Source organism: Symphalangus syndactylus, chromosome 9, assembly GCF_028878055.3.
Source record: "Symphalangus syndactylus isolate Jambi chromosome 9, NHGRI_mSymSyn1-v2.1_pri, whole genome shotgun sequence".
NCBI classification, from domain to species: domain Eukaryota; kingdom Metazoa; phylum Chordata; class Mammalia; order Primates; family Hylobatidae; genus Symphalangus; species Symphalangus syndactylus.
Window position 1 is genome coordinate 117,945,674 of NC_072431.2, and position 24,461 is coordinate 117,970,134.

General features: G+C 38.0%; 1 long non-coding RNA gene across 1 annotated transcript in view; it reads left to right on the forward strand.

Moving 5' to 3' along the window:
- LOC134731464 (uncharacterized) overlaps positions 1 to 24,201 on the forward strand; it is a 53,629-nt gene extending 29,428 nt beyond the window's left edge. The window contains exon 3 of the long non-coding RNA XR_010113762.1: positions 24,122 to 24,201. This is a non-coding gene — a long non-coding RNA (uncharacterized lncRNA). The remainder of the gene's footprint in view (positions 1 to 24,121) is intronic.
- Positions 24,202 to 24,461: the final 260 nt, after the last annotated feature.

A 24,461-nucleotide genomic window follows, 5' to 3' on the forward strand; every position in this document is an offset into this window, starting at 1 on the left:
TATTATTATATATGGTTATGCATTATATATTTATATCAAGTAACAGATTAGAATGGATTGTATATATTATTTCTACACACACACATAATTTCATAGTTTAGTGAATTATTTGGCAACACTTGAGCTACTACTTCAGTTCAAATTCTGAAGAGTGTTTTATGGTGATTCCTTTAAATAATTGCCAAACATTTGCTTTTGTTCTAAAGAAACTACAATAAAGATAAATAAGTCTAGTGCAATTATATCAATTTATGAGAATTAAAAAGTTAAAGTCCTATTGTTTAAAAGTCAAACTGTGGAGTGATGAGAGCTTCATTGTAACATTATCATTCATTTTATAAATTTAAACATATTCTGGTTAGATTATAATGACCTCCTCTTTAACCTCTAAACACTGTAGGCATATAAAGTAGAAAAGTCAGCTGTTACACAGTAAGTCTCTAAGAGTAGTTTATTAGAATTCAACTATTAAGGCTGAGGACTGACAATTATGTGGAAGAACAGCCTAAAGATGATGTGTAAGAACATAATAAACATAAATTTTGAGTTGAGAAGTAAAAGTAATGGGCTCAGTTTGCATTTAATTAGGAAGGCTTTCAGTTTCTCTAAAATCCAGGCTCAGCCATAATTCTTTTGTTCATTTATTTGACAGATATTTATAGAGCATGTGCTGTGCCAACTGTTAAGATTCCAGTGGTGAAAAAGACAAATGCCTCCTACCTTTTTGAAATAGACTGTATGCTACTCAATAATTACACAATTTATCAGAAAATTATAATCCATATGAAGACATTGAAGTGGGGTAATATCCAGTCTGAGGTGAGATGTAGAGTCTCAAGGGATCTTTCCTTAGAGAGGAATATTTAAAGCTTCTCAACCCTATTGACCTAAAGCACTCTGGCAGGGGGTGAAATCTCTTCTTTGCAGCCTAGTTGGAAACTCATTGTACAATTAGACACTGACATGCTCAAAATTTCTTACTTCAATTTTCTTTATGCTATAGCACAGAATACTGAGTTGAAGAAGAGGAAGGAGGACAAAGTCAGGGACTTGCCAACCAATGAGAAAGTCCCCAATGTCATGTCCCCAAAATGCCGTTGATGCCTACTGACTGTTCTAAATAGACAAACAGAAACATTTCTAGGGTGGGATGCTGGGTGAAAGGACAGGGAGAAGGGGAAAGACTAAGGGCTTAGAAGAAAATCAGTTTCCATTGTTTTCAGACCCCTATTATGTGCCAGCAGGATTACATGTGTAATATCTAATATTTGCAAGCATTCTGCAGCACAGATATTGTCACAATTTACAGGTGAGGAAACAGGCCAAGAAACCTTGAAGGACTTGCTCAAGGTTACTTAGCAAGTACATTATAGATCTGTGATTAAAATTTAGGTCTTTCAAACTCTATACCTAGCATAATTTATATATTCTTCAGCACTGGTAGCAGAATATATACAAAGGTGGGAAATGAGGAGAATAACTATTGAAGGAGGTGCAGATGTATTATAATTATGCTAAAAATGCAAGAATTAAAAGTGCTAGCAAATAAAACCACCCAATGAAATCTAAATTTGGAACTGCCTAATTTGATTTATTGCCTGGAACTCATAGCTCTTCCAACTGCAGTTTTTTTCTTCACTCTCCTTTACCTCACTCCTTCCAGGAATTGGTTCACCAAGAAGCTTAATCTGTTCTGTGATATGGGCCACTGTAGATTGACTTTTTGGTCTCAATTCTTCATTGTCCCATGACAGGTTTATCTTATTCCCTCTCTCGCCTTGCTCTCATGTGAGTGAAGTGTATTTTTCCTACTCTTTGACTTTGGGCTTAAACATATAACTTGCTTTGACTACTAGGATGTTAGTGAAACAGAGACTAGAAATGTGCCTGAATGGTTTTGCTTGGCTTCCCGGGCTGCAGCATTTCACCATGAGAAGCACTTGGCCTGGATAGCAGGTTCCCCATCAGTCTAGCCCCAGAACAAAAAACTTGGAAGAGACTCGAAGTGAACCTGCAGTCAAGAGCCAAGGCCAGCAACCCACAGCTTGAAAGAGAGCCTCAATTAGCCAAACCATATCAGTTACAAATCCACAAGTGTAAGAATAAATGTTGTTGTAAGATGCTGAGTTTGGGGGATCATTTATTATGCAGCAATATTGTGGCTCTAGGCAACTTATATAGCCATGATGTCCACATAAAATTACTGGAGACATACAAGAAGAAAAATACCTTTATTATTTCTGAGGCATCCAAGACAGGAAAGCAATGAAGGGCTGTGACTAAGAGATTTGAATAGATGGCCTGAGCACATATGAGAGGGCCGTTTCTGAATGCTTATTTGCTGGACTGGGGGAGCTTCAGAGTAAGGGGTGGAGGGGAGCCTTGCCAGTGTGAGAGCCCTTTCCCAGCCAGACTCTTAAGCTTAGCCCTAGGAGACAACAAAAAGCTGCCTGTCAGTAGAAATAAGTTAAGGAAGAAAGGATTAAGGCAGTGGTTGTCTTGGCTCTCTGCTCTGCTGCCTTACAAATAAGATTAGTAAATTGCTAAACATAGTTTTTGTGTAACTAGTTGACTTCATTTCATTTCCCTATAGAATAGTGTATTCAGCCAAATAGGGCTTAGGCTTCATTGGATTTATCAGTATATACTTTGCTTATGAAGTAAGCTAGAGATTAAAGTCACTGGAACAAAGCACTAAAAATGAAAGTGCTTGAGGCAATTTTAGTCTCAGTGTAGATCATTGCCTGGTGAAGGATTTATCACAGAAATAACTTATTTAAAAATATGCAGGTGAGGTTTTACTGTAATATTTAATAAAAAAACACATGGGGCTTATCATGAAATATGCTAGTGTGATGTGTCTGTCACCCCTAAGGAATCTGGCATCAACACTAAAGTTCTGCTATATGATGCCAAAGACACTAACATGAAGTAGTTTACTTGAAGAGATATAACTACCTAATTTATACAGTACACATCAGAAAACAGCACTTTAGCTCAAAAACATCCATATTTTATTTCCAGTTTTAAGTTATTTTCTGATAGACTTAAACCATTTTCTGATGGACTTCGTCACTTGGCTAACTTCCTTTTGTTGACTCCTTTAGTTTTTGGACTTTTTACATGGAAAATTGTACTAGAATTGTGGGGATTTTTTTTTTGGCCACTTGAGCTACATGGTATTAATCCATTCTTGCACTGCTATAAAGAAATACCTGAGACGGGGCAAGTTATAAAGAAAAGCAGTTTAATTAGCTTATGGTTCTGGAGGTTGCACAGGAAACACAGCAGCTTCTGCTTGGCTTCTGGGGAGGTCTCTGGAAACAATCATGATGGAAGGTGAAGGGGAAGCAGGCAAGTCTTATATGGCTGGAGCAGGAGGAAGAGAGACAGGGGGTAAGTACTTCACACTTTTTTGGGGGTGGGAGGTTGGAGTCTCACTCTGTTGCCCAGGCTGGAGGGCAGTGGCACAATCTCAGCTCACTGCAGCCTCCGCCTCCTGGGTTCAAGCGATTCTCCTGTCTCAGCCTACTGAGTAGCTGGAATTACAGGTGAGCACCACCATGCCCAGCTAATTTTTGTATTTTTAGTAGAGACAGGGTTTCACCATGTTGGCCTGGCTAGTCTCGAACTCCTACCCTCAAGTGATCCCCCAACCACGACCTCCCAAAGTGCTGGGATTTCAGGCGTGAGCCACCTTGCCCAGCCAACACACTTTTATTTTTTTAATTTTTAAAATTTTTCTTTTTTTGAGATGGAGTCTTGCTCTGTTGCCTAGGCTGGAGTGCAGTGGCACAATCTCGGCACATGGCAACCTCTGCCTCCTGGGTTCAAGAGTGTGCCACTGTGCCTGGCTAACTTTTGTGTTTGTAGTAGAGATGGGGTTTCAACATTCTTGAACTCCTGACCTCGAGTGACCCTCCTGCCTCGGCCTCCCAAAGTGCTGGGATTACAGGCGTGAGCCACCACGCTCGGCCTGTGAACACACCAGATCTCACAAGTGCTCACTCACAAGAACAGCACCCAAGGTGCTAAACTATTCATGAAGGATCAACCCCACGATCAAATCACCTCTCACCAAGCCCCTCCTCCAACATTGGGGATTACAATTTGATATGAGATATAGGTAAGAACACAGATCCAAACCACATCATATGGGATATTTATCCCATGGTTGTGAAATAAGGAATATTTTGCAGAAAGATTCCTTTATTATGAGCAGGTCAAGTTTTTAGATTTTAAGGTCATGTGTTATATGACAATATATGCAGTCAACCAGTGCTATACATCCATTTGGAAAGATGGGGGTAGAAGAAATAATAATTTCATCTTAAAAAGAAAAACAGGAACTTTGTCAGATTACCTTCTTCCTAGTCCAAACTATGAGCCTGCCTTAAAACAGAGTATTTGTTTATTGAGGTAATTAACTCCATCTAGGGCTCAAAATTTTACATCTAATATTCAGGACTATCATAGTACTTGCTTGTATTAGTTACCCACTACTGCTGTAACAGATGATCACAAACTGAGTGGATTGAAACAACACACATTTATCTTTCAGTTTTGCATGTCAGAAACCTGATGTGGGTCTAAGTGGACTAAAATCAAGGTGTTGGCTGGACTGTCTTCCTTCTGGAGTGTCCAGAGGAAAATCTGTTTCCTTGCCTTTTCCAGCTTCTGGAGGCTGCCTAATTCTTCAGCTTGTGGCTTCCTTCTATCCTCAAAATTAGCAATAGCCAGCCGAGTCCTTCTCACATTGTATTACTGTGACACTGACTATTCTGCCTCTCTCTTCCACATTTAAGAAGCCTTGTGATTATATTGGGTCCACCCACATAATCCAGGATAATCTCGCCATTTTAAGATCAACTGATTAGCAATCTTATCTCCATCTGTTACCCTGTTACCCTGATCCCTAATTCCCCTTTGCCATATAACGTAACATATTCACAGGTTTGGGGTTTAGGATTTGGACATCTTTTGGAGGCCATTGTTCTGACTACCACACTCTCCTTGTATGGTTGTTATAAAAATTAAAAATGAGATAATGCATATATAAAACTGGCTACAGCAAGTGTTCAGTAAGTGTTAGTTAATATTATTGTTGCTTTGTAAAGCCAGAGTTTCAGGTGTGTTACAGCAGATTGAATGCTCACCAATCACAAATACTACCACCCTTCACACTTAGATAAATATTCAAGGAGACTGGATTTTGAAAACTCCAAAATCTTACTAAGACTCTGCTGCTAGGCATTTGGAAATCTCAATATATGCCTAGTGCATAAAGGATGGGATCAGGCAATTGGGAAATGCTATGATTTGCAAAATGTGGCCTTCATTGATAGGACAATCATCTAGAAACAAATAGTTGTACATTTTTCAGTGCCCAAAAGGATCAAGAAATAAAATGGTACTCAATCTAAGTTGGTGTTTGATAGCCACAGGAGACAGAGAAATTTCCCAAGTGATTAATATACTTCCAAGTGGCCTGCTTGCTTTACATCAGGGCCTCTCCCATTAGATAAAGAAGGTAGACTCCACTCACAGTAAAACGTATCTTGATGACTGGGATCCAGCCAAAGGCAACCCCAGACCCAACTGGGTAAACAGAATACAAAATAGGAAACTAAAGTACAGGTTCAATACTGAACCATAAAGCAAATAAGCCAGATGCTGGGCTAAGAAAGCATCCTGGTGGGATCATCCTGTATCTTGACCAAGGCTTCCAGAGAGAGTTGCCTGCAGGACCTCAGCATGTGCTGCCCTATACCACTTCAAATTTCTGCTCTCCCTATTCTGGTGCAGCATTCCTTGACCACCCCAGTTATAATTCAAGCCAGCCTCAATCCAGCTTGGGTCACTACTCTGGAAGGGGTAAGTCATAAACTTTGACAGCGTCTACATGGGGCTAATTCTGAAGGCTCATGAAATACGAGAGCTGTGGAGTCATGGCTTCTTTCACCTAGATTTTAAAAGATTCTCAGACAGCCTTGGTGCTCAGACGGAGACTTGTCATGAGGCAGAGCCACTACAGAAAGTTCCACTAGGGCAATACCTCCTGGAGCCACGGAGGTCAGGTTGCTGTTGAGACTCCACAACCGTAGAGCTACCATCATGGAACACCAGCCTGGGAGGGCTGCAGACAGGAGAATCCAACATGCAAAAGCTGCTATGTGGGCTGTCCCCAGCATAGTCATAGGGGTGGGACTGCCCAAGGCCTTGGAAGCCCAAGTCCTACCCCAGTGTGCACAAAGAAAGGACATTGAGTCAAAAAAGATGATTCTACTGCTTTAAGATTTAACATTGCTTACCCTGTTGGGTTTTTTACTTACCTGGGATCAGTTTCTCATTTCTTCTTGCCTACTTCTTCCTTTTGTAAAGAAATGGCTATCCTATGCCTATCTCACCATTATGTTTTTCAATTATATAGCTTATTTTTATTTCACAGGCTCACAGCAGTAGAGGAATTTGCCTCAGGATGAATTGTGCCTTGAGTGTCACATATACCTGATTTAGACTCTGGACTTTTTCTGAGTTGATGCTAGAGTGCATTAAGACTTTGAGGTTATTGGGATGGAATAAACATATTTTGCACATGAGAAGAACATGAATTTTAAGGGCCAGGGGCTAAATGCTGTGGTTTGAATGTATCCCCCAAAAAGCATGTGCTGGAAAGTTAATTTCCAATGCAACGGTGCTGGGAAGTGGGTCCTAATGACAGGTGATTAGGCCATGAGGGCTCTGCCCTCATGAACGGCTTTATGCTGTTATTTTGGGAGTGGGTTCATTATAAAAGGATGAGTTTAGTCCCCTTCCCTTGCTCTGTCTCTCACCCTCTCTTGTCCTCTCACCTTCTGCCATGGGGTAACACAGCAAGAAGGCCCTTTCCAGATGCCAATCCCTTGCCATTGGACTTCCCAGCCTTCAGAACTGTAAGAAATGTTTCTTTTTATTTAATATATTACCCAGTCTCTGGTCTGCTGTTATGGTGGCGCAAAACAAAGACAGTTATTAGTTTAGCAAAAAGTTATAACCATTGTGCATATATTTGTATATGCTGTGGGGTCTAAGGGAAAAGTGGTGGAAAGAGTACAGGTGTCATTTATAGATCAATTGTATTTAAATTTCTTCTAAAAATTATGACTTGTGACCTGGCACAACTTGCATACCTCTGTGAGCCTTAGGTTCTTTATCTATAAAATTATACACAAGATTGTAAGGATTAAATGATATAACATGCTAAAGCACCCAGAATGGCCTAGCACATAGTGGAAACTCAATAAATGATAAATGTATACCAATTTAGCACCTGAGGGTAAAGTTTCTTTTTTACTTTCCAACTACTTAACCAGGAATGAAGACCTTTGTCCTTGTGGAGAAGAAAGCACTCTTTGTAGAGCTATAGCAAGCTCTGTGAAGTGAGCCTCCAACTCCAAAGTTTCCCTGAACCTCCCTAAAGCCAACTCACAATATCACATTAGTATTCATCCTGTTTGAAATTCACTGAGCTCCCTGAGCCTTTGGATCAAATTTAAAAATTTGATCCATAGTTTTTAGTCAAATTTGAACATTCTTCAGCTAATATGTGTGTACGGATATAGATACACACATATTGAAACACATTCTCTTTCTTCTTTGCTGAAACACTAATTATATACATTAGACTGGTACTGTCCCACAGATCCCTGAAGCTTTGTTAGATTTTTTCAACCTTTTTTCTCTCTCTGTTTAAGTTTGGATGTTTTTTATTAAGTAGTCTTCACACTCATTAATCCATTATTTCTATTGTATCTAATCCACTGATAATCTTATCAAATGATTTTTACATTTCAGATGTTCAATTGTTTTAGTTCTAGAATTTTCATTTCTTTTTGTTGTTCTTTTCAGTTTACAAATCTCTCCCAGAATTTCTCCCCTTTTCATCAACTGAAACCATATTTGAAATAATTGTCATGATTATCTTAAGGTTCTTTTGTGGAACAGCATTGTAGACCTATGTCTGTTAACCAATTTTATTGTTTTCTGGACACACTTACTTGTTTCTTTACATTACCAATAGTTTTTAAAGACATTTGGGATATCACAGATAATGCATGGTAGAGATTCTGGATTATACTATATTTCTTTAAAGGGTGTATTGGAAAACTTTTTCTATAAAGGGATATGTGATAAACATTTTAGGCTTTGTAGGCAACCTTTGGTTATTGGTATTTCTTCCCGTTCTCTTCCTCTTCCTTTTCTTCTTCCCCAACCCTTCCTCTTTATTTTCTTCCTCCTCTTCTCTTTCCTCCTCTCCTTCCTTCCTCCTCCTCCTCCACCCTTTAAGAATGTAAAAATCTTCCTTATCTTGAGGGTCATACAAAAATAGGCCCTAGGTTTTAGTTTGCTAACTCTCACACTGGATAGAGGTAGTTTTATTCTAGCAGATAGCTAAATTATAGGCAGATATAGGCAGATTTTGAACTTGTGGGGTTTGGTTTTACAATTTGCTAAGTTAAGCCTGTTTTAGTTTTGCCTCAAGTTGAAGAGCAAATAATCCCTTAGTCCTGGAATGTGGTCTTTACTTTATATGTGTAACCTTTCTGGAATTTCAATGGAAAACTCACAGTGTCTTCTAAGCCCCTCTAATTTGGTTGAACTTGAACTCTAAACCGTTTCTCTGCAGTAGGTAGCAGCTGAAATATATGATCGGTTTTTCATCCTTTCAATGTTTTAGCTGTGGTTTTCCTCCCGGCTTCCTTAGAGTTGCCCCCATGCACAAGCAGTCAGCCAAGGATTTTAGGGGATATTATTACGCAACTTTTGAGGCTTCCCCTTCTGTGACTCCACCTTCCCCTTCTGTGATTCTGTTTCCTGAAAAGGGAATTCCTAATTTGACTTCAATAAGAAGACAAGTTTTATTTTGTTTTAGTTCTATATTCTAAATATTGCGGGGACCAGAGAGGGCCTCTGGGGAAAAACTATAAAACCCATGTGACTCTCTGATTTCAAGGATTAATTCACCACTAGTTTCTGTCTGCTTTTGATCACTCTTTAGTGCCTTTAAATTTTTGTTTTTAAAATACTTTGTACACAATTTATAATTGTTTTCTGAGGATGGGTTCGTCTGATACAAGATATTCTGTTATTGTCATACTGGAAGTCTCTGCAATCATAACATTTGAAATTCCGTTACAATTTTACAAAGAAAGAATAAAAACTATATACTGAAAGAAGCAGGAATGATGATCAAGGGGTTTAGACAGAGTGTGACCTGGTTTGAACTGTGTTTTAGATTGATCTGTCTGGTGGAAGGGTGAATGATAATTTAAAAGAAAAGTGAGAATTCAATGCAGAGAGTCCAGTTAGGGGAATATTGCAATAATTCAGCTGAGTGATATCAAGGGCTAGGAGGTAGATCTATATGACAAAATTTGTACTTGAGCAATATTTAGGAATTACAATTGGCTGAATCCAGAGATTGACTAGATGACAGGGGTGAGGTCTAGCATGCTTCCCAGATTTTGTTTTGGTGCCTAGTAGCTAGGGCGAACCATCAAGGACACAGGGAACATAGGAAGATAAACAAGTTTAGGGGCAGAAAAGGTGAGCAATTTGCATTGTGTCACACATACACATCCAGGGTAGATCTATAAATAAGACAGATGCCAAACTCTTTACTCAGCGTAGATTTGCTTTGAATATTTTTAGAAAAAATGAAACAAAACTGTAAATAGTATTTCATAATAATATATTGATTACCAGGGCTTCACATTCATTATCATTTCCCCTAGTACTGTTGGGTTTCTAAAATATATTCCTGGCATATTAATCTGATCAGGACAGAATTCAACATTCATTTTTAATATTTTTGTTTCCTTCCATCCCCTGTAACATTCATTATATGACGAAGTAAGATTGGTCTGATAGGAATTGTTGGTATGGGACCATTTTTCAGTATCTTTCTCTTATCATTAATTTATATAGATACAGAACATATATAACATATTTTTTAAAGCACCACATGTAAACATTGACAACTCTCCTATGCCATGAATAGGTTAATAGTCTATGTTCTTTTGGTAATTCTTAAGACAGAATCTAGCTATGTAAATCCATTAAGTTTTTTGTTTGTTTCAATTATTATTATATAAAATATATAAATTGTTCATACCTCTTAGAAAATATATGTCGCATAGAGTATATTCTTTTTCCTGTATAATTCAAACTACTTTGCACTCAAATTTTCTCAATCTGAACTTTTTCAAATTATGCTAAGGAATTTAATATTTATACACAGATCTTTTATAGAATGTTAAATATATAAACCTTGGATTTCTTCCTACATGTGGGGGTGGCTAACTAAACTCTGAATGAAGATGGTTATTTCACAAAAAATACTGTGAATTGAGCTTACAGCTAGAGGTGACTTAAAAAATTAAATGGCTTCTCAGCACTGAATGACTAGTTAATACTTACAAAATAATTGAACAAGAAAGACTCTGAATCATTTATTTTTTAGTCTTTGATAAAAACAAAGCTCTGTGCTTAAATTCCTGGGATCATGTTTGTTTTGTTTTGTTTTGAGACAGCATCTTGCTCTGTTTTCCAGGCTGGAGCACAGTTGCACCATCAAGGCTCACTGCAGTCTCAATCTCCTGGCTTAAGTGATACTCCCACCTCAGCTTCCCAAGTAGCTGGGACTACAGGTGCATGCCGCTATGCCTGGCTAGCTTTATATTTTTTGTAGAGAGAGGGTTTCACCATGTTGCCCAGGCTGGTCTCAAACTCCTGGGCTCAAGTGATCTACCTACTTTGGCCTCCCAAAGTGCTGGGATTACAGGTGTGAGCCACCAGGCCCAGTCTGGATTATATTTTTGGTTTTCAGTAAATACCCTTACTTTCAGGCTATCATCTTAATTCCCCTGTATCCATTGTCCAGCTTCCCTTTTTCTCCTTCCCCTTTGCATTCAATCACTCTGTAGTAATTGACCCGTTAGAAATGTCCTGACTCCATCCAGTCCTCCCTGTGTCCTCAGCTACTATCCTATCCAAATCGCAACTACTTTTCATACCCTCTTACCTGGTCTCCTTACATCCTAACTTGCCCCTAATTCATTGGTCACATTGTTGCCAGTGATGTCCTGTCTAAACTTAAAGTATAATAGTAATAAAATAAAATAAAAAGAAGAAGACCTTCAATGGCTATTTTCCTTAGGGAAAAAAAAATGACAAATTCCTTAATATGGCTTGCAATTTTCACCCCAATATGACCTTGTGTTTCATACTCATCTCATACCCCTTCACCCTCTCCATTTGAATTCCAACCATTCTAAGTTTCTGTCAGTTCCATGTTGTTCCACCATGCTCTCATTTGCACTAGTAAATGAATGCTTTCGTGAGTGCTTCAAACCTCCTTCTACCTCTATTCCTTCTTTTCATGACTAATTCTTCCAACTCACTCATCCTTTGGGCACTTTTGAGGTAGCACTTCTTCCATAAGTCCTTTTCTTTTTTTCTTTTTTTTTTTTTTTGAGGCGGAGTCTCGCTCTGTCGCCCAGGCTAGAGTACAGTGGCGCGATCTCGGCTCACCGCAAGCTCCACCTCCCAGGTTCACGCCATTCTCCTGCCTCAGCATCCCAAGTAGCTGGGACTACAGGCACCTGCCACCACGCCCGGCCAATTTTTTGTATTTTTAGTAGAGACAGGGTTTCACCATTCACAGGATGGTCTCGATCTCCTGACCTTGTGATCCGCCCGCCTTGGCCTCCCAAAGTGCTGGGATTACAGGTGTCAGCCACTGCGCCAGGCCCAGAAGTCCTTTTCTTTACTTTTCCTTGATACTAGAATATCCTGAATTTCCTCTGTCATAATATACCCCAAACTTTGTCATAACTTCTCTAATTAGCTGACTGATTCCATACTGCAAGCTCCATGGGAGCAGAAACAGTGTCTTACCGTCTCTAGTTATCTAGCATTTAGTAGATTCTCAATAAATATTGTATGCAAATGTCCCCTCTTTTTTAAAATCTCTTGAAGACAAACCTTTTACTATTCTACCAGATTAAAAGACTTAGATTCAGAAATTAGATTCTTAGACTTAACTTGAATCCCATTTGTACTGATTTGAGCCTCATCTGAATCCCCCTTGTTTCAGTGGGAAAAGGGGAGCCTTCTGACATCCCACCATCATTATCTCTTTTAATTATATCTAAAGGGATTGGGGGAATGTCTGCCGAGTGAGAGTATGTAGACTATTTTTCCTCATTGGACAATTAATCAGCATCTTTCAAAAATGTCCATTGAGGATTACGACTTGGTTAAAATGCCAAGTCATGGTCGACTAGGCTGAGATCCATACATAGCAACTTGTGTCTGTAATGAAAAATCAGAAAGAATCCCACTTAAAATTCAACACCGAAAGCAACTTTGAAAATAGCAGCTGAATGAGAGCAGGGTTTATCATTCTGAAAGCCACAATGGTATCCCAACACTTTGACTCATGGTGATTCAGGCAAGAAGCCTAGTGGATTTGACATTAGCCACATGAAAGTGTCATCACAGCTCTGCTTCTTGTGGTAGGGGTTAAAAAAAGAGCAATTCAAAACAGAAATAGAAATAACAAGAGCAATAGAAATATAGTTGATGAAGCCTGCATGGCTGAGATGGAAAACTTGCATTTGCAGCTACAAATTTAGAACGGTTGCAAAGTGCACAAAACTCTTCACTCTTAGATTATCCTGTTACCAGGAATTGACTAGACAGGTATAGAGCAGTGTGGGCTATAGAAAAAATAAACAACAAGGGTTAGAAATATAAAAATTCAGGACACAAGTGAAGGGCAAATCCAGACTAGTACTGACACAGATCCCTACTCTGGCCACAGCTGCTTAAGAACATCACCTACACATTTGAAAAAGAATTGATTGTTAATATCGGAGCACATAGCAGTTATATTTTTGTAACTTCTTTTTAATTTGTTATATATTTGTATGCTTGAGAGACTCTTAAAACAACTCAAAGACTCCTATGAAAAGATTTCCAATGGTCTTGAAGAAAATTGGAAACTCCAGTCGGTCATCAATTTATTATGTTCATTGCATTTAGATATTCCTGAAACTTCCTGAGATTGATAAACTGTTTCAATTTTCTTTCAGATTTTGTATTTAAATTGATCATCTTTCAAGTATTTCACATAGATGGGTATGTTTAGCATCTGTACTCCAAACCAGTTGCCAATAAAACATGAAAATGAGGACAGATTTGAAAACTGGATATGGAAATAAAACTCTAAAGTGATAGTACCGGTTCCCATATTCCATCCCCACCCCAACCGCTGCCACAATCTAATTCCCACATCATCTTTGTGATAGGTAGTGGTAAATGGAATCCAAGGTAAAAATTTAGGAAAACTTAAGCATGTTTTTGTTTTATTCATAGCCCTCCCACTACTCAAAAAAAGTGAAACCTCTAAATAATTAAGGCAATATGTTGCATTTTTTCCTGCTGATGGACAACATTAATTCCTTATGAAAGAATAAAAAGTCTGACGTATTTTAGGGGAAATTCTCCATAAGCTTTTTAAATAAATTGTTTGTCACTGAAAGCTTACCTCTAAAACTTTGTTTCCTCTAATACACGGGCATAATACTGCTCTGTACAAGAAAATGCTAGCATATATATAAATATATATATACACATACATACACATACACAATACATATACATATACATATACATATACATATACATATACATATACATATACATATACATATACATATGTAGTAGCTTGTTGAACATCCTTTAAGGCAGTGAAAAAGATGGCTATCTGCTTGGGAAAATAGAGCATTTACGATGCATGATATATAGATATAGATATTGTGTAATATATTATATATTATATATGTCATATAATATAAATGATATATATTGTATAAAATATATTATGTATAATTATATATTATATATCTATATATGTATTTATATTGACATATCTATATATCTATGTATATTATATCAATATAAACTTATATTGATATATAAAAATATGTCGATATAAATACACATACGTGTATACATATATTTAAACAGATTCTCAGGGTCCTAGTAATGGTGATGGCTGACAGATATCTTGAATAGACACAGTCATCCCTCTGAACCTATCTAGAGGTGACATCCAGCCTTACCTCCCTGAAGTACAAACAAGTGCCTTTCAGGGTTGGAGACTATTGCAGAAGGGAGTCCTGTGGCTAGAAATGAATGTGCTCTGTCAGCTTTTTACACGTAAGGAGTGCTTGCTCCTTGTTTTCAGCAGATTTCCCTCCATCATGGTGACTGTCTGGATAGAGAATAGCTGAAAGCATGTGAATTAATGAAAGAGCAACTGCTGCCCTTGATATTCAAGTGAGATTTTCTAAGATACACTTCCTATCACTTAGTACTAACCCACTCAAAGTGGATTCAAAATATTTTCGCCATAATTGGTTGTTTTAGAGCTTTATTTTAGCTATCATATTTTATATAGCTTTCAGATCTGATTTTAGTAGTTCTCTTGAAGAAAGGTATACAATTTAGAGATCACATTAAAGGCAAGACTTTTACCTGGGTATTGGAAGGGGAAATGTATCCAAAGAAACAAGAAGGGGATAAATATTTATGCTTCATTTACTGATGTCTAATCATGTGTCTGTGGAGCAGAAACCTGAGATTCCTGATGTTTGGCTTATGAGCTTTGGGTTCCCCAGTGGAAATCTCATACAGCAATTTTTTAAAAAAGGTTTGGATCAGAGATCCCTTATGAAAAGTTGATAAATATAATAAACCCTCTCCCCAGAAAAAAAGGGGATCCCCTAAAATTCACTGGTGGGCCCTAAATTAGAAATCTATTCTATCAAGTGTAAAGGAAATAAAATGATATAGTTAAATCCTGGTAGCAAAGTTATTCTTTCTTGTCCAAGCACTATAATCTAGGTTGAGCTTCTGCAAATATGAACTTCTATATTAATCTATCTGGCCTGCTATAACAAAATACCCTATACTGGGTGGCTTAAATAACAGAAATGTATTTTCTCACAGTTTTGGAGGCTGATAGTTCAAGATCAGGGTGCCAGTACACCCTGGTGAAGAATTTCCTCCTGGCTTGTGGAAGGTGCCTTCTTGCTATGTCCTCACGGGGGGGGAAGATCAGAGAACTACAGCATCACAGTGAAGGCAAGTAAGGGCAAGCAGCCATTTGTAAAACTTGTTGATGTGATTTTTTTTTTGCCTCTTGTAGAAATACATTGAGAAAACCTACTTCTTTAAATCCAAACTTCGACACAGTTTATAAACAAAAGCCAAGAACTACCTGTGATTAGTAATAAGGTCCTTGAACTGAAGAGGATGACCTAGCACAGATTAGACTGTGTAGACAGGAAAACACTAGGTTATGCAAGAGAGGGAACAGATGAGTCTAGAACTATTTTCTTGGCCTCAGTGGTCAAGATTTACCAGCTCTTTCTTAGGGAGGCATGTGTAGACATATCTTTTAGAGTTAACTGAGTAAAAGAATAAATGATAAACCATTTTTGGGTTTTATTTTATTTTTTATTTTTGAGATGGAGCCTGTCTGTCACCCAGGCTGGAGTGTAGTGGCGCAATGTTGGCTCACTGCAACCTCCGCTTTCCAGGTTCAAGCGATTCTCCTGCCTCAGCCTCCCAAATAGCTGGGATTACAGACGTGTACCACCATGCCCGGCTAATTTTTGTATTTTTAGTAGAGACGGGGTTTCACCATATTGGCCAGCTGGTCTCAAATTCCTGACCTCAAGTGATCTGCCTGCCTTGGCCTCCCAAAGTGCTGGGATTACAGGCATGAACCACTGCAGCTGGCCTTGGATTTTATTTATAATGTAAATGTTTTCTCATTTTTTTTTAACCGCTCTCATTTTTTTTTGTTGCCATCAAAAAGTTTTTAAGTTAATAAACAATTTTAGTACTCACATAAGTGTGCTGAGGTTAGGTAGACGAGAATAGAATATGAGAATTATGACTCGGGTTTCTTGAGTAGGTAAAAATTTGTTAGGAGTACCTCCAATAAATATCTGTCTTTAAAAGTCTAATTTATTTCTGAGCTATAGGTTGCATTTAGAAGACTGGGACTCCAATTCTGGGCTCTCTCTCTCCCTCTCTTAACTGCCCAGTGCCTAATTCTCCACAGCACAGGAACACTCATATATTTCTGAGACAAAGGCAAATACACACAGGCTCCTCAGGTTAACACTGGAATGAGCTCTCCTGACAGGAAAAAGGAAGCCAACATGTTTTAGCAATCGCTTTTCCATAATAAACTGTAATGCTTTTGCAGAAGGTGGGTTCTGACACAAGGCTTTTTGAGGATTAAGTAGATTTTAGTCATCAAGCTTGATTCCAGCTAGGGCTTTGATGTATTTTCTTTATGTCAGATACTGTATTTTTTTTTTTAAGAAGTATGATTTCTCTAGGGCAGATGTTTAATGGAAGTTTATGGGCAAATTAGATCATCACTGAACTGATTTATTCTCTTGGTGTGTAACATTTAAATATTGATTGTGACCGTCTCTGCCTTCAAAGAACTTATAGGCTAGTTGGTGAGACACACAGCAAATTACAATATAATGTTGAAAATGCTATCAGTGCAGTGGGAACCCATAGCAAGGGGTGCCTCAGTAAGGTACTTGGGGGTAGGGGATAGGAAGACTGCAGCTTGGGCAGCATCTGTGTTGTCCTGGTAAAGGGAAAGTTAGTAGTAGGATGAAGGACCTTAAGAGTGAAGCTAACACAGCCTTGGCGCTGAGGTGAAGGGAGCACACAACTAATACCTAATGATATGTGATGAGAGGCACAGTGAGAAGTGTGGATCAGATTAGATACCTGGAAAATAGTGGAGAAATTGTTGAAAGATTACTGTTGATCCCAGTGCTCTTCAGTATAGCTTCAATGCACTTTCAAGGAGATAAGTGTGCACATCAACTTCCTTCATTTTCCTGCACAGAGACTTTCATCTGAGTGGGCCAAAGTTAGACTCAACCATTCAGGGCCTGAGATTCATTTCTTAAGACCAGTGCTGTTCAAGAGAAATATAATACAATGCATGCCATGTAAGCTACATATGCATTTTTTTACCAGTCAACATTAGAAAAATAAAAAGAAACAGGTGAAATTAATTTTACTAGTATACTTCAACTCAATAGATCAAAATATTTCAACAAGTAATTAACATAAAAATTGAGATGTTTTGCTTTTTGATACTGATATATTTTATATATATGTAGATATATATAGATATTTATACTGTCTCCTAAATCCAGTGTGAAGTTTTACACTCACAGCACATCTCAATTCAGATTATTCACACTTCAGATACACAATAGCAACATGTGGCTGGGGGCTACTGACAAATTAAAGCTACCCAGACCACTCCCCGCACAACAGTATAACTGTGTTTTGGTTCATCTCTTCACCAATTAAGGATGCCAAGTCCTATGATGTCCTAGAAATCATTCTGTTACTCAGGCATTTACTCATTCATTCATGCCCTTGTTCTTTGAACAAACATTTATTGAGCACCTCCTATATGTGAAATACTTCACTGTGAGAAGGGGAACATTGACCATAAAAATGAATAATACTGTCTAGTATCAGAAAGAGAGGCAGAAACAGATATTCACAAGATGTTATGACAACAGTAGTAATTGGAGCCATGATTGTCCATGGAATGAGGAAGTGGATATGCCAGAGTTTATGCTGGGGTGCGGGTGGGGAAGGGGAGTTGTGGCTGTTTCAAATTAAACTCATACCCTGGAAATTTCAACCTCACAAGAGAGAACCATTGTTGCCTCACCCATAGGAAGCCCCTTCTCACATAAAACCCCACTGAGACAGCATTACTGATAGGATCATGCCAAATCCTAGGGGTGCTAATATGCAAAGAAGGTTGCAGGACATTGAATTAAGAGGATATACAAATTTCTATGGGACACTGGGGGGATCCTGAAGGACTTCATTGAAAAGGTGGTATTTTTGTTGCATTTTGAAGGATAAGTTTATCAATTTAAAGAAGAGCATTCTAGGAAAAGGATACAAAGAATACAATGTGCAAAGGCATGGAAGTGGGGAAGGAGGAAATGTATTATGTTTAGTAAACAATAAAGATTCATATAACTGCAGCGTAGGGTGGTGTGTGTGTGTGTGTGTATGTGTGTAAACTGGGTTAGACATGTTTGATAATATAGTTTGGGACTATATTTTGATGAGTAATGTGTACTCCATAAAATAGTTCTCACCCTGTGTTTTAGGGAATTAACATTATTTCTCCCCACAATCAATACTTTCTTCATAGTCAAATTCAAATTTCAGGAAAATCTTTGATTAGAATTACATCTCTCTGGCTTCTCTTCTACCCCTATCTCTTTTTTTCTAGACAACTGAATTTTCAGACATTAATATGAACCAGTGACTGAAAAAAATTTCCTCTGTCAACTAATTTATCTTCTTACTGAATGAATAATCAAATTCAATTGGATTAAACAAGCTGTAATACCACTGTCAAAAGCCATTAGCAATATAAGAGCCTCAAGCCATAAAGAACTCTTTTTGTATATCTTAGAGTTTTCTTCATGAAAAAAAACTCAAACTAAAGGAAATAATGTGTTTCATTACAAGCTCTGAGTCCTTTAGAGTCTCCTCATCAGCTCTGTGGTTTATTTTTTTATTCCTTTTCTTTTTCTCGAGATTAAGAGTAGTGCTGTCTACTTGATTATCTCAAAAGTACAATGTTTTCTTGGCAGGATTAAAAACCTGGATGTATCAAAGCTTGCACATTATCCAAATTTTGAAATAAAAAACAATGAGGGGACATAATGAAAACCAAGGAGGAGGGGTGTGGAACTTGATACCCCCTTCTTCCTTTTGAGAGATCATTTTATCCACTTCCTGGAGCTATTGTACTTTCCCTGAAAGAATGACACCTTACATTTCCTAAATTTGTATCTCGGCCAATTTCCTGCAGATATACAGGTAGAGAGGTTGGCTACTGTAATTGGCAAGATGCCAGTGACTCATGAGACTGTCAGGAATACAAAACATTGGCAAAACTACATAAAAACTGTAAATGAGCTGTAAATGGACCTACACTTAAACAATCCTAGTGCCACTTTCAACTGATCATTTTTCTTTAAAAAATACTATTGCAGACTAAAGTGATGCATGATGTGTTGTATTTAATAACTTTACTAAAATCCCAAGAAAACAGAGGTTACTTACGCCTGCCTGATGCATTTTCCAGTATACATACCATCACTGCTACAATGGTCAATCAAGCCAGATAGACAAAATGAAATATAAACCCCGATATGGCTTGGCTGTATATCCCCACCCAAATCTCATGTGGAATTGTAATTCCCAATGTTTGGGGAGGGACCTGGTGGAAGGTGATTGGATCATGGGAATTGATTTCCTCCTCGCTGTTACCGTGATAGCCAGTGAGTTCTCATCAGACCTGTTTGTTTAAAAGTGTGTAGCACTTCCCCTTTCATGCTCTCTCTCCTACTCCTCCACGTAGTACATACTTGCTTCCCCTTCACCCTTCTGCCATGATTGTAGGTTTCCTGAGGCCTCCCAGCCATGCTGCCTGTACAACCTGCAGAACTGTGAGTCAATTAAACCTCTTTTCTTCATAAATTACCCAGTATCATGTAGTTCTTTATAGCAGTGTGAGAATGGACTAATACAAACCTATACCACATTTTCCCTTCTCTTTTGAACCTGATTATCTCAGTCACATGATGATCCTGGGTTGAAGTAAATGAAAATAGAAAAAAATATATGAGAGTTTTACTGCTTCCTAAGACTTCATTTCAAAAAGTGCTAGAGGGCAATATTAAAAATAACAAGGGTGTATCAATCAGGCACCCTTGGTCTCCAGTGCCTCTGAAAGATTTTCTCTCTTGTGAAGTTTAGGCATAAGGATGTGAACTATAGCCTTAACTGAATCCTCTTGTATTAGAGATTTGGCTAAATCCCTCAAGTTTAATCTTGACCTTTGTTTAGAAAATAAATGGTGGGTCTCCAATGACAACCTCTGAGAGCTCAGTTTACAAGGAGCTCTGTCAAGGATCCTTAAACACTACACATGTATTTCTTGTGAGAAAATGCTTTAACGTATTGAAGCACAGGGGACATAAGTTGCTGATAGGCCTTCTCCTTCCAAACTGTGTCATGGCAACCACCCTAGACAGGAATCTTGCTTAAACAGCTCTGTTTATCTTCCCTGCCTTGCGCAGCACTGGAATCTTGAGCATAATGGTCAGTTAGAATTTTTCTGACTTGGCTTCTCATCTTTGATGCCTAAAGGGACCTCTTATACTGTAGACTTTATGAACAATACAAGAGTTTTAGTTGAAATAATTGAAACTGGACATTGGGATGGAAACTGTATAGAAGTTATAGTACCTTAAGCATAATTATTTATAAACTCTAAATAAAATAATTGTAGGTTTCTGTCAAAATTTATAATCCTTCATTTCCAACAGTCAGCCAAGTGTGCGTCCATTTTGGTTTCATTTGGGTTTCTTTTCCTTTGTTATCTATATCCCACTTACCTCTATAATTCTTGCTGTCCCAAACGGACCTTCATTAAAATGGTCATTTCTTTTTATGCCTGTTTGTTAGTAACAGCAAAAAAACACTTGGTCATTGAATTATTTTACTGAGATCTTGAAGTGTATTGAAGGAAGGTGGTTGTCCCTCACACTGTTGGCCTCAAGACCCTTCCAGAATGATTTGCCTTTCTGTTTCTCTGGATCTACTGTTTTTTGCCACTCTTGGGCATCATCTGACTGCTATCTTTCATTCAGTCTGTTCTGTCTACAATTTCCGTAATAGTAGAACTAGGGGGAATTGTTAATTCTGTTTCCTTTGGAAGGAAGAAAAACTTCCAGACTGAGTTTGAATTGAAAAGTGGATCTTGTACTTGGTAGAGAAATGGATGCCAAGACGGCTTGTATGTAAATACTATCAAATTTCTTCCTGCACTGCTGGGGATGTTCAGGGCTATTATTTTTTAAAAAATCATAAGTGACATGTGCAGCGTCACAAAGCATTTTAAAGAACATCCAGACATACTCCCCAGAAGCTCTTAAAATGTAAAAAAGAATTTAATAGACATATTCTGATACTTTAAGAAGAAATGCACGGAGCATGAAATCAAGCAAACTTCAATAATCAATCAACACAAATACATTTATTGAACACCTGTATCATACTTCCATTGACTTGCCTATATCCTATTAGCAATGATGGATTATGTACAAAGAATTATTTTTGCTGTTTGTTATATCATCATTTGTCATATAAGGTGATTTTCGTGCAGTTATAACACACTTTAAAAATGCTTACTGTTCAGGTTCTGTCAGATAAATATGGCACAATAAAGAAAAAACATTTTGAATACTGATAGCATGGCATATATTTTTAAGATAAATTAGAAGCAAGTGTGTGTGAGTGTATACCTGTTGATCAAGGAGGACTTGATGTTTCCCTCAGCTTGACTAAACTTCACAGGCTTCTTCCAGACTCTGAGCCCCTGACCTCTTTTTTTCCTAGAGCATTTACAAAAGAAAAAATTGTAATTGTAAATCCTTTCTCTGCCCCTTTGAGATGCAAATATTTTTAAAAGCTTCTTGCCTGTTGTACTACTCAGGGAAGTCTTTCTCAAGGAGCTGGGAGCCAACCCTTTGAAATGTAATCATCATGAAAGATAGCACCCCTGTCTACCAGTCTCTAAGGGAGGTTAGGAGCCTAACTTCAATGGGTGCTAATTAGCAATCAGAGATGACCTAATCACAGAGAAAAGTATTTTGCAAACTCAGTGTGCTTCACACACCCCAGTGATCAACCTGCCTCCATCCTCCAGTGTTCTCTAGTTCCCTTCCACTAGCTCATACCAGTCCCTAAAGTTCCTCCCACCCCTTGTTATAGTGGAGTTGAGCAGGCTGATTTCTGGCCTCTCTCTCCTGTTGTAATTGCTTGAATAAAGTTTGTCTTTGCTGTTTAACTTTGTCGGATGCAATTTTTGCTTTCACAATATGTATGTATACTCACCTTCATATAGCTAACATACAGCTACTGATTGAAAGCCACTCGGAAAAAAACAAAAAAAAATTAATGCCTCATAATATTATTGTCTCTAAAGGGTTCAGGTTTATGTATGCATTCTGGGGTACATATTGTATGAGAACATATGCCACTACTTTGTTTTTAGTTCTTGTGCTGCCTTTCTATCTCACTTGTCTATTTTCCCACAGCATTTATCATTACCAACATACTATGTATTTAACTTATTTATTTGTTATTTCCTACCTTCTCTGCCTAGAATGAAGCTCCATGGGAGCAGGGATTTTTATGTGTTTTGTCCACTGTGGTATCTTCAGTGCCTAGCTCATGGAGTTGCTCAGTAACTATCAGCTGAATAAATGAATGAGTTAGTTATTAATAATTTTGTTATTGTTAGTATTAGCTTCTGTTTTGTCTAGGAATTCTAAAAGCTAACCCAGGATTGAGCCAGAAGGCTGCAGACTGCTTCAGAGTGGGCTCTTTTCAGGGTTATTTTATACAGTCACACTCTGGTATGTTGTCATCAGCCTACACTGAGGGAAAAATGCATGTCTTGCTAGAATATTATTGAGGACTTTATTCATTATTTTTTGTGGTGTCCTCTCTGTGCAGACCAATAGTGAAATTTCTCTCTGCTGTCAGTTTCAGAATTTTTCAGGCCATTGGTTCATTTTCGATTTGTGGATACTAGAACTCCAGTAGCTGATGGTGTCTTCTTCCTTGTGTCAGCTGCCAGAAAGCATAGAACAAAATGTGTGTTCTATCACTAGCAAGGATGGCATTTATGCTATGCACTGATCTTGTCCTTACCTGTTTGCTTTGCAACTTTTCTTTTCCCTTTGCCTTACTTTAGTTAATTATCTTAAATTCGTGTTGTATTAGTCTTGTGTCTTCAAAAGTCCTTTTTTTGAGATGTAAAAGTTGATCTAAATTTTAGTAACATTAAAGTTAGTAAGCTTTTTATTAACAAAATTATTCTTATGGTGATAATAATAACAATTTACTATTTAGAAATGCTTTCCTAGATATAATGTATTCAGTTTTTACACAAGTAATGAGAGACAGGCAGCTTAGGAATTGTATTTTCATATTGTAGCTGGGGAAACTGAGGCATAGAATGGTCATGTGATTTATCCAAATTTAAATGGTTAACTAAACTGAGGAAGCCAGAGAGAATCCAGACCTTTGAATTGTTCCTCCAAAGATCTCACCTCTGGTTGATATTCCTTCACTTAGTTCAACTTTTCTGGTTAGATAAACATTTTTCACATTATGTCTGGCTCAGCAGTACTTCCACTGGATGACATGTAGCCTCCATTTTTGCCATGGAATTGCATCATTTATGAGTACTTAACTTAGAGACAGACTTGAGAATCAAATTCAACTGCAGAAACAGAATAGGGCCTGGGCTCTGTAGTCAAGACTGTCTGCGTTCAAATCCTAGATCTGCTAATTACTAGCTGTAGAAGCCTATGAAAGATGCTCAACATTTCTGTGCCCTAGTTTCTCATATCATCTATAAAACGGAAATGAAGATACTAAGAATACCTATGTCATTGGATTGTTTGGAGAAGACAATGAAAGGATACATTTAAAGCTCCTAGAACAGTACTGGGAACATAGTAGGCACTGAATAATTGTTAACTGTTTTCTTAGGCTAGGTCCCAGGGAAATGAGCCAAACCTCAGCTTGTGTGCTAAAATATTAGACAGTAATTTGCAACTGTGATTCCAGGGAAGCAAAAGAGAAATGAGGTTGGGATAAAAGTAAAGAAAATGCAAGGTAGTATGTTTTTAAGCTGGCCATAATGTCATAAGAAAACACAGATGAATGCTGAATCTTGTGGGACTTCATCCATGTAGGCTATACTGAACCACTGCATTCAGGGACAGTCCATTGAGGACAAAGGAGTAGAAGATATGTATATTTTCTGCTTAATCCTTCTTATCTTCTGTTTCCCATTGATCAAAGCTCAGTCCATGGAACATTAACTCTCCTCTACTTCTAGCAGGTTGTGATACCCGGCCAGATCCCATGTCCTCAGATGTAGCATGGCCTCATCGGAGCTCAGAAGTACGAAGAACCAAAGACTTTGTAAGTTTGGCTGCCTGGGATGAGCATCAGAGCTGCTACAATTTCTGCCATGGGGAGTGCAGTAAAGGCTGAATATGAACCTATATCTCATCCCAGGGGAGCTGAAGCAGTTGCTAGTGTTAAGAGGTACAGGGGTGTTGAAGGTGGCTGGGACTCTTCTTTGAGAAAGTGGCTAAAGTCCAGGGACTGGCGAGGCTAAGAAAATGTAGGGAAGTACTAAATTAGGTCCATTACTACTATTACCTCCTGAAATC